A 17,104-nucleotide genomic window follows, 5' to 3' on the forward strand; every position below is an offset into this window, starting at 1 on the left:
TGGTATAATACCTACATACTATGCAAAAGAGACAATCAACAAGACAGAACTAGACAAGAGCTCCCCATCAGCAATTATCACTCAGATGATCATAAATTAATTCTAAGATTAACATCAAGCCAACATTCAAGTAAACAAGGGACTGCCAAACAACCCAGTAAACAGCCCAGTCAAAGAACCTCTATGAACACCGCCAGCAAAACTGATATGGCAAGCCACTAGAATGAAGTGAAATGAATTGAGTCAAAAGTCCACTCCTTACTAACACTGATGATGTTACCTAGCTTGGGTAATGATATGTCTACACATAAATAACCAAGCTCATAGAGCACCAAGGATCCCTCAGACTAGTTTATTCTGGTTAACAACTATCTTCCTCTTGTAGCACAAAGTTGCCTTAGTCTTGTAAACATAAATATCCATCAGTAAAAACATTGAGTGCAACAAGGGATAGAAATGAAATTATCAGGCAGAAGGAATGAGAATGTTCTGTGAGCATATCAAAGTTGTTTCTTTAATGTTGTTCTCCTTTTTACAAGAATCTTGCACAGAATAATGGCATTCTCTTAGGAACAGTCAGATAAATGTTTAAAGATTCCTTGTATAGAATGACTTTGAGCTAGTCATTCTCCTTACCCTCCTCCCCACTCTAACCAGAAATTCTACCACAAACACATTTCTTTGTCCATCTGCAAAGGGGGGATGGGAGGGAGGATGGGGATGTTTGTTATGAATATGTTTTCTGAACCTGAAGGGCAGCATAAGGCATCAGGTCCTGCCACTCTGAAAGAAAAACACATGAATGTTTATTGGCTATCAACTCTATCTACTTCAGTATTGACCAAAATAGACAAACACTGATTGGCTGGTAGTCCTCTACGTATTCTAAATCCACAAATTACAAATATAATCATGTTGATAGGGTCTTGATCTCTGCATAGTTCTGCAAATAACAAAACAACCTGGATTATGTGCATATCACACTGAGAGGAATGGGACATGGAAAGATGTTTTCACTTCAAAATGTATTATTGAAGAAACTCATGTAAAGAAAATAAAGTCTTGCATTTTGTCTCTTGAAATAATGGCCTCTATGTTTCTTTTTAAAAAACATACAGAAAAGCATATATTTCACAAAATGAAACATAAAACAAACTATTGTGGAATGGAGGTCTTTCATTAGAATTCCAGATGCCCTACTTTGTTCCATCCATCTCTGCTTTTTCATTGAGCATTTTCCCTCTTCAAACAATCATCAAGCCTGATTGATGGATGGATGGTTGGATAGGGTCTTAGTTCCAAGTCTATGTCTACTGTATGTTTCCTGTATAGATGCCATCAGTAAGTTTTATTTAGATCACCTTCTCCTGTTTGTTCTTACATTTACTATGCCAAAGTTTGTTCTTAATGTTTTCATTTGAAAAAAAGAAATACATATACAGCACTCAAATTGAGAGCAGATAAATTATATGAGCTGCACAATTCTGCTGCTTGTGGTGAAAATGATCTGCGTTGACAAATCACCTGATTTCTGAAATACTTCCAAAGAGAATGTCAGGGTTCCAGGTAAATTATCCATAGCAAACAAAACTCTGAGCCATGTAGATTCCTCAAAGAATAGTCCCATAGATGCAACAGGATGAAATTAAATCATTTTAAAAAGAAACAGGAGTACTTTAAATAGCTTGTTTTTTATGGAATATAGCATATTCTCCTTCTAAATGCTATATGTCTGTATTTCAAAATAAAATATATACAAATTCATAATAAATTATAATTTATACATATTCAACTGTGTTTATTGCAAACAGGTATTGCAAATGTGTGAATGGGTTTTTATAAGTACTCAAATAATGATTGTCTAATCTTTGTAGTATTAGCATTTATGCTTTTGTTATTAGATTATATATTTGTTTTTTCAAATATAAAACAAGATACAATGGAAGCAAATATATCTTCTTTGAAAATTAAAGTAAATTTCTCCCATAAACCAAGAATGCCAGCTTTTTTTTAAAAAAGCCATTAATATTGGAAACAGAGAGAAGCAGACACATCTAGCAATGCTATTGATTTCCAGTGATGTTCCAGATGGGAATCTTAAACACAGACAGTTTGAAAGATCAATGTGAAGCTCTGAAACTTAAAGTACATCAATAAAATTGAAGGCTGGAGTGTAGAATGACCTAGAATTCCTCTGGGCCTGGAGATAAGCTTTTGGATTAAACTAAACTTGTATTTGGTGTGATCTTAATAGAAATTACTGGGCTGTGCAGTTGAGTCCACAGAGACCTTCCCAAAAAGAAATTCTTCTTTCTTACGCTTTATTTTAATGGCAGAAAGTTACTGTATTTTTCAGAGTATAAGATGCAACTTTTTCCTCTTTAAAAGAGGTTGAAAATTTGGGTGCGTCTCCGAGTGTAGCTTTTTTTGAAGCTTTTTCCCCCCAGCCCTAACTAGGTGCTAACAATCTTCCCGGCTTCCCATTCCCTCCGAAAAAGGTTTTTTCCTACCCTAAGTCTTTGTAAGCTTGTTTTCATTCCTACTTCCGCTGAAAAAGGCTTTTTCAGCCCTAGCCAGGGGAGAAAATAATGTGCTGAAGCTGAAAAGATTAAGAATGCCAACCAGATGAATACACGATAGGTAGGCTTTCCCACCATTTTTCTAGCGTCTTGCTAGATTAATGTAACATAATAATAAATCTTCCCCCTCCCCCAAACTATCTGGCTAATGTTTACATCCATTGTCATAAAAATTTTCAAAATCACTACTCTTAATAATGGTTTTATGATTATTTTGTATAATTAGGTATACGTAATGGAAACCACAGCTTTATAAGTGTATGCATGCTATTAACACTTGGTCACTGGGTTTGTTCTCATGGAAAGTTTTGTACTTTGAACCAACATTTTCCAATTGAAAAATGAGAAGACTCCAGACTGTCCACGCAAGTATATTCACAGTTCAGAGTCATTGCTGGAGCCCATCAAAGATCATCCACTGCGTAAAAATAGATTTATGTGCTTTTGTGCCCAAGCATAATGATTATGGTGACAGATTTGTCCCCAACTTGCTTATAATATCTACTGTATTTTAATAGTAAAGCACCAGCATGCCTACCGTCCCTGTCTTACTGTTGCCATTATTCGTACTCATTTCTTATACATATACTTTACCTATTTATACTTATATGTTTATATGTTATGTTCATACTTATAATTGTTTTCTCATAAATGCCTGACAAACTAAAATAAATACATAAATAAAAATAAAATAAAGTTCACTGGTTGTGTTTGTGCCAGTTACGTTCTCTTAATCCAATCTGCCCATAAGATTGTGGTGGGAAAACTAGATGAAGGAATAGAGGATATACTCTATAACAACAACAGAGTTGGAAGGGACCTTGGAGGTCTTCTAGTCTAACCCCCTGCATAGGCGGGAAACCCTACACTATTTGAGACAGATGGTTAATCCGATATCTTCTTTAAAACTTCCAGTTCTGGAGGCAAGTTGTTCCACTGATTAATTGTTCTGACTGTCAGGAAATTTCTCCTTAGTTCTAAATTGCTTCTCTCCTTGTTCAGCTTCCACCCATTGCTTCTTATTCTACCCTCAAGTGCTTTGAAGAATAGGTTGACTCCTTCTTTTTTGTGACAGCCCCTGAGATATTAGAACATTGCTATCATGTCTTCCTAGTCCTTCTTTTCATTAAACTAGCCATGCCCAGTTCTTGCAACCGTTCTTCATATGTTTTAGCCTCTAGTCCCCTAATCATCTTTGTCGTTCTTCTCTGCACTTTTTCTAGAGTCTCAACATCCTTTTTGCATCATATATAATTTGATCTTATAATTGAAATGTGAAATATAAATCAATTGTTAAATAAAATGTTCAACCAATAGAAGTTGAGAACTAAATCAAATAAATAAACCAGAATTGCCATTGTCCATGCCAAAATTTGCTAAACATTAATGACCATACACTTTTTGTAATACCATTTTGAGTCACAGTAAATAACCGAGAAGAGTTTAAATTTTGTAGCTATTGGATGTGTGAATCTAGAATGATTCATTTTATCCATCTGCCTCTTTCTATTTCCATTATTATTATTTTTGCTCCTCAGCAACGGAATTGCACAATAGTGTTGTAAAATGCAAAGATGCAAAGAGATGAAAGTAATATGAGAAGATATGATAGCTTTTAAAATAATAACTAGCTAGGAAGAACAATGTGAAGCATCCATTTTTGCTATGTTTATAGGCAAGTAAATTTGCTGAATTTAGCATAGCTTAATGTTGCCAATTCTCCAAAAGTGATATTATTACTGGAAACTACTTAAATACTTTTAAAATAAAAGAAAATCCATTTGTATAATTTTTTTCTGCTTTTTCACAAATTCAGCTCCAGATTGTACTATTTTGACAAACATCTTGAGGTTTATTTATGCATACTATACTTCATTACTGGTGCCAAATATATGAATGATAAATTTAGCCATGGCATCTGGAAAGATATGTATCTAGAAATATATGATCCATTTCTCAGAAATAATAATGGGACTTGTTATTTCTTTCTAAAATGCATAAAAATGAATGTACTATTTTTATTAATATATTCATAACCCATGTTTTATGACTAAATCCTATATGACAAACTCATCTACTAACAGTGGCTTTTATATCATAAGAACAGTTCCATCTCTGTAAAAAAGGAAAAGATTAGCAGATTGGGGACAAGCCAATGTTTTTCAGAAATACAAAGAATGAAAAAAGGAAAAGAGTCTCTGAACCATCCCTGTAAAGAGTAGGTTTGTTCAAGAGACAAAAATTGTTGTATTACAAAAGTGAATACTATTTAATCTCCTAAAAGACAGAAAGACTGGCTGGTTAAACAGAATTCTATTCAAACAATAGATTATATGCTACGGTGACCTTTTGCAAATATTTTTTTATCTTTAGAACAAGTTTTTTGGGATAAGTTTCCTTGGATTTTATTGCTTGTCTACCATGTATAAAGAGATTAGATGTCAACTAATGTCAACTAATGACATCTAATCTTTGCTCTAATAAGGCTTTTTTTAAAGGATATTTCACAGTCTTTAAAAGAATTCAAACTCCCTTATAATAAAAAGAATATTCCTTATAACCTTGCTTTATCATACTTATTTCAACATCTACAAACGGAAATTCGCTAGAGTACAAAAATGCACACAACTAACCAATTTTATGCTGCCTGACTATTCAACAGTTTGTTTGACTTATCTCTCACTTTTGCTTCAAGACTTCAGGAGGAAGTAAGCAGGAAACCAACCAGAAAAACAGTTGAGCCACTCGATGACAATGGTCAGAAGGGGATGATCAGAGAAGACAAGGAGACTGCTGAGAAGCTAAATGACTTCTTTGCCTCTGTTTTCACTGAGGAGGATAGAAAGCATTTGCCTGTCACTGAATTAGTTTTCTCAGGGAGGGAATTGGAAGAATTAAACCAGATAGAGATAAACAAGGAAGATGTTCTAAACTAAATGTCAACAAATCGCCAGGTCCAGAAGGCATCCACCCTAGAGTTCTTAAGAAACTTAAGTGTGAAATTGCTGAACTTCTAGCTAAAATATATAAACTTTCTCTAAGATCAGGCACTGTACCTGAGGATTGGAGGGAGGCAAATGTAACCCGATCTTCAAGAAAGGATCCAGAGGTGATCCAGGAAATTATAGACCAGTCAGTTTAACCTCAGTTCTGGGCAAGGTGATGGAAATCATTATTAAAGATAAAATTACTGGGCACATAGAAAAACAGGCATTGTTGAAAGAAAATCAACATGGTTTCTGCAAAGGCAAATCATGTCTTACTAACTTGTTAGAATTCTTTGAGGGTGTAAATAAACACATAGATAAAGGGGACACAGTTGATATTGTATATCTTGACTTTCAAAAGGCTTTTGACAAATTGGTAACTGGCTAAATTGTAGGAAGCAAAGGATGGCAACAAATAGAAAGAAGTGAGAAGTGGTGTACCCCAAGGTTCAGTTTGGTACCTTTACTTTTTAATTTATTCATTAATTATCTGGATGTAAAAGTAAATAGTGAAGTAGAAAAGTTTACTGATAACACTAAATTGTTCCGGGTAGTGAAAAGTGAAACTGATTGTTGGGAGCTCCAGAAAGATCTCTTGAAATTGAGTGAGTGAGCAACAAAGTGGCAAATGCATTTTATCCAAACAATTGCAAAGTTATGCATATCGGGGCAAAGAACCCCAATTATACCTACCAACTGATGGGGACCAAGCTTTCTGAAACAACCCAAGAAAGGAATCTTGAGATTTTGGTGGACAGCTCAATGAAGATGTCAACCCAGTGTGCAGTAGCAGTAAAAAAAAACAAGTTCCATGCTTGGCATGATTAGAAAGGGAATCAAAAATAGGTCGGCAAGTGTTGTATTGCCTCGGTAGAAATCGATGGTGAGACCACACTTGGAGTATTGTGTATAGTTCTGGTCACCACACCTCAAGAAGGATATAATGGAACTGGAAAAGGTGCAAAAAAAGGAACAAGAATGATCAAGGAAATGGAGCACCTCCCTTATGAAACCAGGTTGCAACACCTTAGTCTCTTCAGCCTTGAAAGACGGCGTTTAAGAGGTGAATTGATAGAAGTGTATAAAATCATGTGTGGGATAGAAAAGGTGGATAGAGAAAAAATCTTTTCTGTATCACACAATACTAGGACGGGGGAGGCACTCCCTAAAGCTCATAGGTAAGAAAGTGAGAACAAATAAGGGAAAATATTTCTTCACCCAGAGGGTTGTTGGTTTATGGAATTACTTCCAGAAGATATTGTGACAGCTGTCAGCCTGGATAGCTTCAAGGCAGATAGATTCATGGATGGCAAGTGTATCTGTGGTATTGAAACGGATATCCATGTGCCGCCTCTATGTTGGTTGAGGCAGGCAGGATTCCCTTGAGTACCATTTGTTGGGGGTCAAGGGAAAGGGAGGATTTTGCCTTCTCTTTCTGCTCAAGATCCCCATGTACAATGGGTGGGCCACTGTGTGTCACAGAATGCTGGACTCGATGGGCTTTGGCCTGATTCAGCATGGCTCTTCTTATGTGCTTATGTTCTTAAGCTGCACTTTTCCTTCCCATTTTGCTGCATAACAACAAACTCAAGAGGCAAGTGAGGCTGAGAAAAGGGAACTAACCCAAATCCTCCCATTGAGTTTCTGAAGCTAAGAGCAAACTAGAACCTGAGATTGACCCAACACCTAAATTAATTCTTTCATGGCATCAAATATTTCATTTGATTATTTTAATTTCTGCTTCATTGAACTTAGCTAAAATGTATCAGGATATTTTCTCATGTTGTTCCTTTCTGACCTTTTCTCTTAAACTTTCTCTTTTTAAAAAAAATAAAACTTTGCTGAGGGAAAAGTTTTTACTCATTGTTCACAAGGCAGGAAGATTAGTGATAATTCTTGCTTCTGTGATTATATGTCATGAAATCTCAATTATTCTGCTAAGAAGCCGCTGTCTATTACTGCCTTGGGATTCATCACCTTGAGACTGACAGCTTCATAATTCCTGTGGAATACAGTTGTCAAGAATGGCTGTAGACAAAAAAAGGAAGGGAGACATTGATGTTATTTGTACCAATGCCATGAAGGCCTTTGAAGATTAACATGAGACCTTGGAGTTAACCTGCTAATCACTATGCAGTCTGTGTAAAGAACCCAAGTGACTGAACAATACATTTTCATACAGCCAGAAATGTTAACATAATGGCACTGGCTGCAATCCTATACATATTTATCTGAAAAAAGTAATTCAGTGTAGTTAATTTAGACATTGCATTGTTGGACATTTTCCCTTACTGAACTGCTACTCATCTTAGTTCTATTATAAGAACAAATCTATCTAAAATCTAGTAATTTATCTATATACCTGTCTTATGATGGTCATATCATTGACAAAGCCTTATTGATGGGACAGTCATAACAGTGGACCTTGCTCCAGTCCAGGAAGGACTATTTATAGATTTCTCCCGTCCCACATAGAGAAGGTTTCCCATCACATCTGATGGTTCCATAGCTGTCCAGAGATTTTTTTTTTTCCCATTTACATATTTAAGCTAATTACCTAAAAATTTTCTAATAAAATTCCTTACAATTACAACATTCCTAGCAATGGATGACTTTAAACTGTCTTGGATTATTTTTTGTAGTCAAACTGTTTATTAATAAAGGTATTTTAGAAATGCCTTTGGTAAAAAGAAGCTAGCAATGCAAGATTTTAGATATTCTCACTAATTTTTCACATATCCACAATTCCATGTACAATAATTCTATCTACATTAGTGTTGTGGTTAGCTCTGGCCCAGCTCCTGCCCCAAGGAATGTGGAGGTGGGTGTGTTTTGCTCCCGATGGAATCTGCCTACGAAGTCTCCTCTGACCAAGGAAGCGTGAGTGACAGGGAAGAGGGGAGTTTGGCAGACAGCCCAGGAGGAAATCAATCATCCCTATCATCCTTGGATTCGGAACAAGACGTTATCACATATCCACGCATGCGTAGAGTGATGCATAGGAGACAACAATTGAAGGATTATTACAGGAGATAAATGAGGCCACCTGTGGTTGGGTTGGGCTGCTGTAATTACTGCTACAGATAAAAGAGCAGCCTGGTGTTTTAGCCTCATGGCAGTTTATCTGATTCATTGTTTCGTCAAGATCGTGGTTTTTGTTGTTCAAGATTGTATGTGGACTTTCTGGACCTTAGAATTGGACTCAATTTCCCAGTTATTGGGTGAGCAATTGGATTGCATTTAACCTGTGCCTTGTGTGTACCAGAAAATCCCTTTGACATTTAAAAAGGGAGCTGTTTCTGTTTTTCTGTTTATAAAAACTTTTGGGTTTTCCTTTTATCATGTGGTGTGTTTCTTCCTGGACTAATTACCCTGTAATTACGGGCGGTTGAGACACGCCGGCAGAACACATTAGTATGAAAAATCTTGAAGAATGGAAGTTCAAATAAAAACAATCCCCTGTTCCCTTGAAGAGCCTGCTCAATGTTATGGTATTTTCCAGATGATTATGGAGAAGAAAAGAAATAAATCTAAGTTCCTTAGCAAGTGGAAAGTAATTTAAATCCATGTATTTTCTACATTCTGTGCATAACCAAATAGACTATATGTTGGCTAGATTTTGTATGTATTAAGTACAAGTACCTATTTATTTTGAAAGCTGATTTTTAATCTGATGCTTAAACCATTTCTGACATTCTTTAAACCTAGCATCCATTTGTGTGGGTTGTTGTTTTTTTGGCTGTCATGTGTTTCAACAGATCCTTTTAGTGCCAATTAATGCCCTGAAGAATTATAATCTGGAGAAGTGCCAGGTTGACTACCAGATATTGTATTTAAAGTGCTTTTTGTTTGTCATTTTATTTTGTTTGTCATTACTCCAATCATCATGGTTGAGAAGAAGGAAGATGGTGGCAATAAATTCTAGCTGAAAGCAATCACTGCTTTATCACTTCAGAGTGTCTTGGTTAGATTGTTAACATAGTCATGACTGGGAGAGCCATGTTAACAAGGTTATATCCAATGATATAGCCAATGAATAGGAATAGCAACTAAATAAGCCAAAGGGAACTAACAACTTCTGAGTCTGTGCAGAGAATCAAAACTGGAATTTAAGCTTAAAGCTGGGTGTGGCTCCAGGTCCACTCTATTCTCTGCCCTTTCGACTTTGATAAAATTGAATGGGTCCTAAGACGGGCTACAAAATTGGTAGAAGGTCTTAATCATAAAACTTATCAGGAAAGACTTAATAAACTCAATCTATATAGTGTGGAGGACAGAAGGGAAAGGGGGGATATGATCGAAACATTTAAATATGTTAAAGGGTTAAATAAGGTTCAGGAGGGAATTGTTTTTAATAGGAAAGTGAACACAAGAACAAGGGGGCACAATCTGAGGTGAGTTGGAGGAAAGATCAGAAGCAACATGGGAAAATATTATTTTACTGAAAGAGTAGTAGATGCTTGGAACAAACTTCCAACAGATGTGGTTGGTAAATCCACCGTAACTGAATTTAAACATGCCTGGGATAAACATATATCCATCCTAAGGGCAGACTAGATGGACCATGAGGTCTTTTTCTGCCGCAATCTTCTACGTTTCTATGTTTCTCAGCAGCACCCACTCTTTCAACCAAACCAAACAGCACACTGAAAAATATTATTTCAATTCAGATAAATCCATCCTTCTCTGTTTGTCTTGTGCCTGATTACTTAACTGCAAAATTTCCGGCTTTGCAGTAGGGTGGGATCACTTGAACAAACTCTCTCTTCCTAAACTGCTTTCCTTTGAAGCAGCTTTCCTGATTAGTTAATCACTACCCTTGGCTTTTGCTGCTATTTGAAATTAGCATGATCCTAATCAGTTTCACTCAAAAAGCTTCCTTTTGTTCCTAAGTGGCCAGCAGCAGGCTAAGCAGATAGTTCATGCCAAGATATTCATTTCAATTCCTAACTTTGTTCTTGTTTACTTTCTTGTAATCTCTTCCTCTTCAATATCAGTCTCCTTGCTAGTTATGAAAGAAACGTGGTGAGGATTCCTATGGGAAGAGAAGTGGGGAACATTTTTGTAATGATCAGTGTGTTTCTTAGTCTGTCTGTCTGTCTGTCTGTCTGTCTATCTATCTATCTATTTGACTTATATGCCACCCAGTCCCGCAGGACTCAAGGCAGCTTACAATAATAGCAATACAGTACATAAGTTAAGTCAAATATTAAAAACAATAAAAGGAGCTAACTCCTTTTGCAGAAGAGACGGAGTAACGACACGGACACAAGAGCTGGATTTAAAACTGGGTCATTTTTATTAAAATAAATCTGCATAATTTATTTAAATAAATTAGCATAATTAACATAACTAACTATGACCCTAACAATGGACCTGCAGGGTCAAACAATTGCTTCCGGGGCGGAAAATGACGTAGAATAAACTTCCGGGGCAACTCATGGGTGTAGCTCCATGCTAGTCCAGGTGAGGGACCCCTCCCTCACCTGAGACCCTGCCATGCACTTGCATGTGGGAGGTCCCGCCGGCTAACCCCTAACAGGGGAATTAAATGTGCGGGACCCAAAGACAGGTTCCCCCCAATTGCTCAGGTTGTCACCACCACAAGATTGGATAGAACCTGTCAATCATCCCCAAAGATGCCCAACGGAGAACACGCAGTTGCTAAACCACCACCCAGTTTTCCGCCCCTAACCTGCCACGGAGCGGGGGTCAGATCTCTATCTTGGCCCCCCGACTCCCCCCTTCTAACTGCACCAGCTCGCGCAGTGACCGCTGCAGGTCCTGTAAGAAAGATGGCGTTCCCCTGTTCTGACAGGTGAATACCGACAGCCCAGTAAAGCCATGGCTGATCTATTGTGATAACTCCCTGACTATCGTACCCAGGGCCTCATTAACTCCGTCTAACCCAGGTGAATGGCCCTAAGGGAAATGGCGACCCTCCAAGTGATCCTCGGGAGGATCGGAGACCACACCACTTGCGTGGCGGGCCACACAGTGCAAAGACACCGCAGGCCTTCGCCAGCCTGGCAGATCAAGGCAGACCTCCAAGCGATCACAGGTCATTGCCACTGAGGTGCAATACCTGTCCCCTGGGCGCAGCAATGGGATGCCGCCCTCCCAGTACCACCTGGGTGCAGCAACAAGATGCCGCCGTCCCAGTACCACCTGGGCGCAGCAGTGGGATGCTGCCCTCCCAGTACCTCCTGGGTGCAGCAACAAGATGCCGCCCTCCCAGTACCACCTGGGCGCAGCAGTGGGATGCCGCCCTCCCAGCACCATCTGGGCGCAGCAATGGGATGCTGCCCTCCCAGCACCAACTGGGCACCGCAATGGGATGCCACCATTCCAGCACCACCCGGGCGCAGCAATGGGATGCCGCCCTCCCAGGAATAGCGGTAGAAAACCTTTCCCACCGCATGCCTCTTCTCCCCAGCCAGATGACATTGACCCGTCCTCCCAAAGAGAGTTGGGTCCCCCCAGCAGTTAAGCTGCTGAGCGGCCGGCCCAGGATCATTACCGTGACCGCAAAGCAACCCATCGGTGTCGAACAGGCGGGGCCCACTAGAAGAGGGCCAAGAGAGGTAACCTAGCCTAAGACCTTACCCCAGACCCTCAGCCGGCCGTTCGTACCCTAAACAGGCCGCTGACCACCAGCGGTCAGTTTCACGAATCCTCCGTATCAAGAAACCCCTAATTGCCGCACCAGTGACGGCGCCGATATGGAACAAGGGTTCCATAGCCGGCGGGGTCAATACCTAGCCCGGCCAGAACCCTGGACACTAAAACCCAACTAAACTGAATCAGCGAACTGGAAGGCACGGAGCAACCTGTCAGCCTGCGATGAGGCCATAGCCTCGCTGACCCGCAGGGCCCCAAAAACCTGACACAAGTCGCTGCCCTAAAAAGACGGGCCTCGTACAGAGAGGCACACAGACTGTCCCAAGCTTGATTAAAAAGCGACAGCTGCTGCACCGTCAGAGCCTGGCGACTATCAGAAGGGGTCCCCTGTCACTCCCTCACCCAGCCTTCCAGCATCTTCCGAATGCGGAAGTCACCAAAGAAGTCCACAAACCACCCGCCTTGAACAGAAAGGCGAGACCGGCTAACTTGGACCTAATTTTCCTAACTGAAAGGCCACACTGCCTAAGCTGGACACCAAATTCAACCAGGAGATCCACTGGGGCAGGCCCACTATGGGGGTAACCCCTATCCTGCCTGAAATCCCCAAACTCCTTACCTGCATGCTGGTAAGCCCTCAGGGTGCCTGGAGCCACTGAGAGGGCCATAGCCCTGCAGGCCTCTTCTCTCCACTGCTCGGGAGCCCGCCCAGGCTCCAAAGGTGGTCGGGAAAAGCCTCTGGTGACGCTTGGGCCCACGGGGCCAGGGTCCGAAACCTGGACAACTGACCACGGGACAAGGCGTCAGCAATCCCGTTGTCTAACCCGGGGACATGTCTAGCCAAAAACAAGGCATTTAGGGACAAAGACCTGTGCACAAAATGGCGGACAAGCCGCATGACCCTGTCACTCTTAGAGGACAGGGCATTCACAACATGGACAACGGTCAGGTTGTCGCACCAAAAGTGCACAGTTTTGTCCCTAAACTGCTCCCCCCAAAGCTCTAAGGCCACTACCAAGGGAAAGAGCTCTAAAAAGGTCAAGTCCTTAACCAGGGGGGAGGCCCTCCATCCCAGAGGCCAAGCAGACCAGCACCACTGGTCACCTAACACAACCCCAAAGCCACAAGTCCCCGCAGCATCTGAATACAACTGCAACTCAGCTTCCAAAAGAAGCTCATGCCTCCAAAATGACAACCCATTAAACTGTTCTAAGATTTCCCGCCATACACAGAGGTCAGCCCTGACCCCAGCGCATAAGCGGGTACGATGATGGGGCAAACGGAGCCCCTTCATCACACTGTACAACCTTTGTGAAAAAGCCCGGCCAGGCACAATGACCTGGCAGGCAAAATTAAGAATCCCAGTAATTCCTGGAACTGCCTAAGGGTGACCTTCCTGCAGCCCAAAACTAGATCGAGCTTACCCCGAATCTTGACTAATTTGTCCAGGGGCAATCTAGAAGATTGCTCCTCTGAGTCCAATTCAATACCCAGAAAGGTAATCCTGGTGGCAGGGCACTCAGTCTTCTCGGGGGCTAAAGACACCCCCAACTGAGCACAAAGGGCTTCGAAGTCCTGCATTAGAGCAAAGCATTGCTCTGAACGCGCGGGCCCTGCCATCAAGAAATCATCAAGGTAGTGAACAACCAAACCCAGACCACTGCGCCTCCTGAGCACCCACTCCAAAAAGGTGCTAAAGCTCTCGAAAAGATAGCATGAGACAGAGCAACCCATAGGCAAAGCCCTGTCTACATAGAAACCACCTTCAAAGTGGAAGCCCAAGAGCTCGAAGTCATCTGGGTGAATGGTGAGGAGCCGGAATGCCGACTTAATGTCGCATTTACCCATAAGGGCTCCAACCCCACACTTCCTAACCATGGCCACAGCCGTATCAAAGGATGCGTACCGGACTGAACAAAGTTCGTCAGGAATGAAGTCATTCACTGACTCCCCTTTCGGAAAAGACAAATGGTGAATCAACCTAAATTCACCACTCGCTTTTTTGGGGACTACACCTAAAGGGGACACCCTCAGAGTTGGGGAGGGCGGCTCTGAGAAAGGCCCCAGAACCCTGCCCTCGGCCACTTCCTTGCGTATCTTTGCCCTAACAATGTCTTCATGTCCCACAACCGATCTAAGGTTGTCGGACATGAAGGCTTTCCTAACCCCCACATAAGGGATTTTAAATCCCTCGGAAAAACCTAGCAGGAGAGCATCCGTCCTCGAGCGAGCGTGGTAGTTCTTTAACCAACCCTTCAATACAGAAATATTAATTGGGCTGGGCCCCTTTTCCCCCAGCAGGTGGGGGCTGCTTTGCCGGACCCCCTCCCTTCTTGTCCATCCCCTTTTTAGGCCGGGGGCACACAGCCGCGGCATGGGTGCCCCCGCAATTTCCGCACGCATGTTTATACTTACAAAAGGGACGAAAACAAGCCCCCTTTGCAGCAAATTCATGACATGCGGGGGAGGCACCCTTCCCTAGACCCCCCCGTGGCCGCCTTAGCTGGGGTGGACGCTGGGGGCTCTTTCTCCATATAGTGCCCACTATCAGTTCTATCACAGCCCTCCTTCCCTGACATGTAGGTCGCCTGGAACCACAGGTCAGGAACCACCATGTCCCATGGCAGTGTGGGGTCAGAGGCTACCCGCATCCTGAACCCCCTATCGTAATGCCTCCAAATGGTGCCCTTGTATTCGAAATGAGCCCTGTCTATAAGGTCTATATACTTGAGCATGGCAGTGGCCCTAGCCGGCTGCCTCTGGAGTACTACAGTGGCGTAGGTCAGAAAAGCGTACAGCCAAGAGCTGAAACACTTACTGACCTTAGTTTTCTTGGGCTTCTCCCCCGTTATTTCCTCCTTATCCTTCTTAGGGACCTCCCTATTCAGCAGGTAAAAGAGGTCCACGTACTCCCCCTTCCATATGGCCTCCTTGACCGATGGGTGAAGGTGGAACCCCAGGGGACTAGCTGACAACCCGCATGGGATAGCCCCTGCCTTAAGACTAGCAAATGGGTCCCACACCGTGGTAGCGCCCATCCCCAGCACCCCCGGCCCCGACGGGTAAGCCATTAAGGGGGGCGGAGGCATTGCGGCCAGGGCAGGTGGGGTCCAACCCCCCGCCCCCGATACCCCAGGCCCCAATGGAAAAACCGCCCCAGGGGCCTGCGCAACCGCAGCAGGAGCTGTTGGGAACCAAACCTGGCTACAGGTGCCTACCAGAGACCCTAAAAAATTGGCCCCACTCCCAACACCTGGCGGGACAAAGGCCTGACCGGGTAAAGGGGGCAGCAAAGTGGATGGCATGTGTGGTGTGACCTCACCTGCCCCATAAGGGGTAGAAGACATCCAGGGTGGGCCCGGCCATGTCACCATCTGCCCAGGCTGGGCCCTTCACCCGGACTGGGCTGCTGCGTCCTCCAGATCTCTCCCCAGGGCCACCGACGCGGAGGCACCTCCCGTGCCGGATCTGGACCTCCAGCGCTCGAGCTCATCTAAGCGCTCGAGGACCCTGGCCCAAGAGAGAGAAGAAGATATATCGTGCTGAGAACCGGGTGGCGCCAACCCCATTCCCTCAATCGGGACCCCCACGGGGGCCCCTTCCATGCTAGCCCTGGCCCAGGCCGAGGGCCTCAGTGCCGTCCTAGGCCTGACCACCGGCTAGGCCAGCGTGGCCGAGGCCTTCTGCCTCTTAGGGCCCATCGGGCTACTCAATTGATTTATGTATTTATAATATTAATAACACTATTATCAATTGTTTTTTTATTATTATTATTATTTTATGTTATTTTTATTTTTTATTATACAATGAAGCTGGAGCCGAAAAGGCCCAAGCCCCAAAAGAGGGAGCAGGTGGACTCTGCCCCAAGCAGGCAGAGGAAGAAGCAGCGGAGCTGCCACCAAAGGGGCCTAACGGCCCACCGTGCAGGGGCTCACACAGCCCTTTATAGCCTTCCTCGGTCCCGAGGAAAAAGGCGGGCTGCACACACACACACACACCCCGCAATAGGCAGCGAGCCCTCGCCCCCCAACTGCGCCCTCAGATCGATCCTCCCGCGCTCCCGAAGGGGACAACGCAACAGCAGAAGTGGCCCAACCAAGCCAATCTGCTGCCCACAGCCTTCCCGCCAGACCCGCTGTCACCAAACCGCTCCACGAGCCTCCGATGAGGCTCTCAAAATGGCGGCCGCAACACGAGGCCACCCCAAAATGGCGACGAAGAGCAGACACCCAGCCAAGTGTCTGCTCTAAGACGATGTCCAGGCGAAAAGGCTGAGCCCGGGTCTGCCCGCCCTTTTATAGGGTTGGCAGGGCCCTCCCGGACACGTCATCGATCAGGCCACTCTGGCCTGATCGTCGGCTGAAGTCTCGCGATCTAGCGAGACTTCAGCCGAGAACAACATGGCGGCTATGCCATGTGTCCGGTCTCCCCGAGCCCTCCTACAAAAGGCACCGGCGGGTAAATCCGCCGGCGCTATTTTAAATCCCTTTTTTCAGGTTTCTTTGTGATTAAGTTCTGGAACCTTTCCTGCTGGGCTCACCTGACTAAGGTCTTCTCATGTTATAAGTATTTAGAAGCAATTATTAATAATTCTTTTTATTACAATGAACTATTTTAAAACTGGATGTTTTGAAATACGTTAACACTGGATGTGTCAGGCTGAAGCTCAGAGATAAACAATATACCAGTAATGCAATTGAATCCAATCCTTTATTTGGTCACACCTAATAGCAGTAATGGGCTCCTACGGGTATGGTCAAGTACGCAGAACGGTAGAAAAACTTTGGTCAGGTGCACAGAACCAGTAGAAACATTTTGAATTTTTTTCTTTCTTTCCCTTCTGGGCTCTGGGTATGTTTTTTCTAAATGAGGTTGAATGTGTATAACTTTAGAAGAGCTGTGTATGCATGTGTCTGT

The 17,104-nt window shown here is 43.0% G+C and overlaps 1 long non-coding RNA gene across 1 annotated transcript in view; it reads right to left on the reverse strand.

Annotated features, from left to right (window-relative positions):
- The window catches only part of LOC139170407 (uncharacterized), a 213,712-nt gene that overhangs the window by 143,039 nt on the left and 53,569 nt on the right, over positions 1-17,104 (reverse strand). The gene's annotated exons all lie outside the window — the stretch shown is intronic.

The sequence above is a fragment of the Erythrolamprus reginae genome, chromosome 7, assembly GCF_031021105.1.
Source record: "Erythrolamprus reginae isolate rEryReg1 chromosome 7, rEryReg1.hap1, whole genome shotgun sequence".
Lineage (NCBI taxonomy): Eukaryota > Metazoa > Chordata > Lepidosauria > Squamata > Dipsadidae > Erythrolamprus > Erythrolamprus reginae.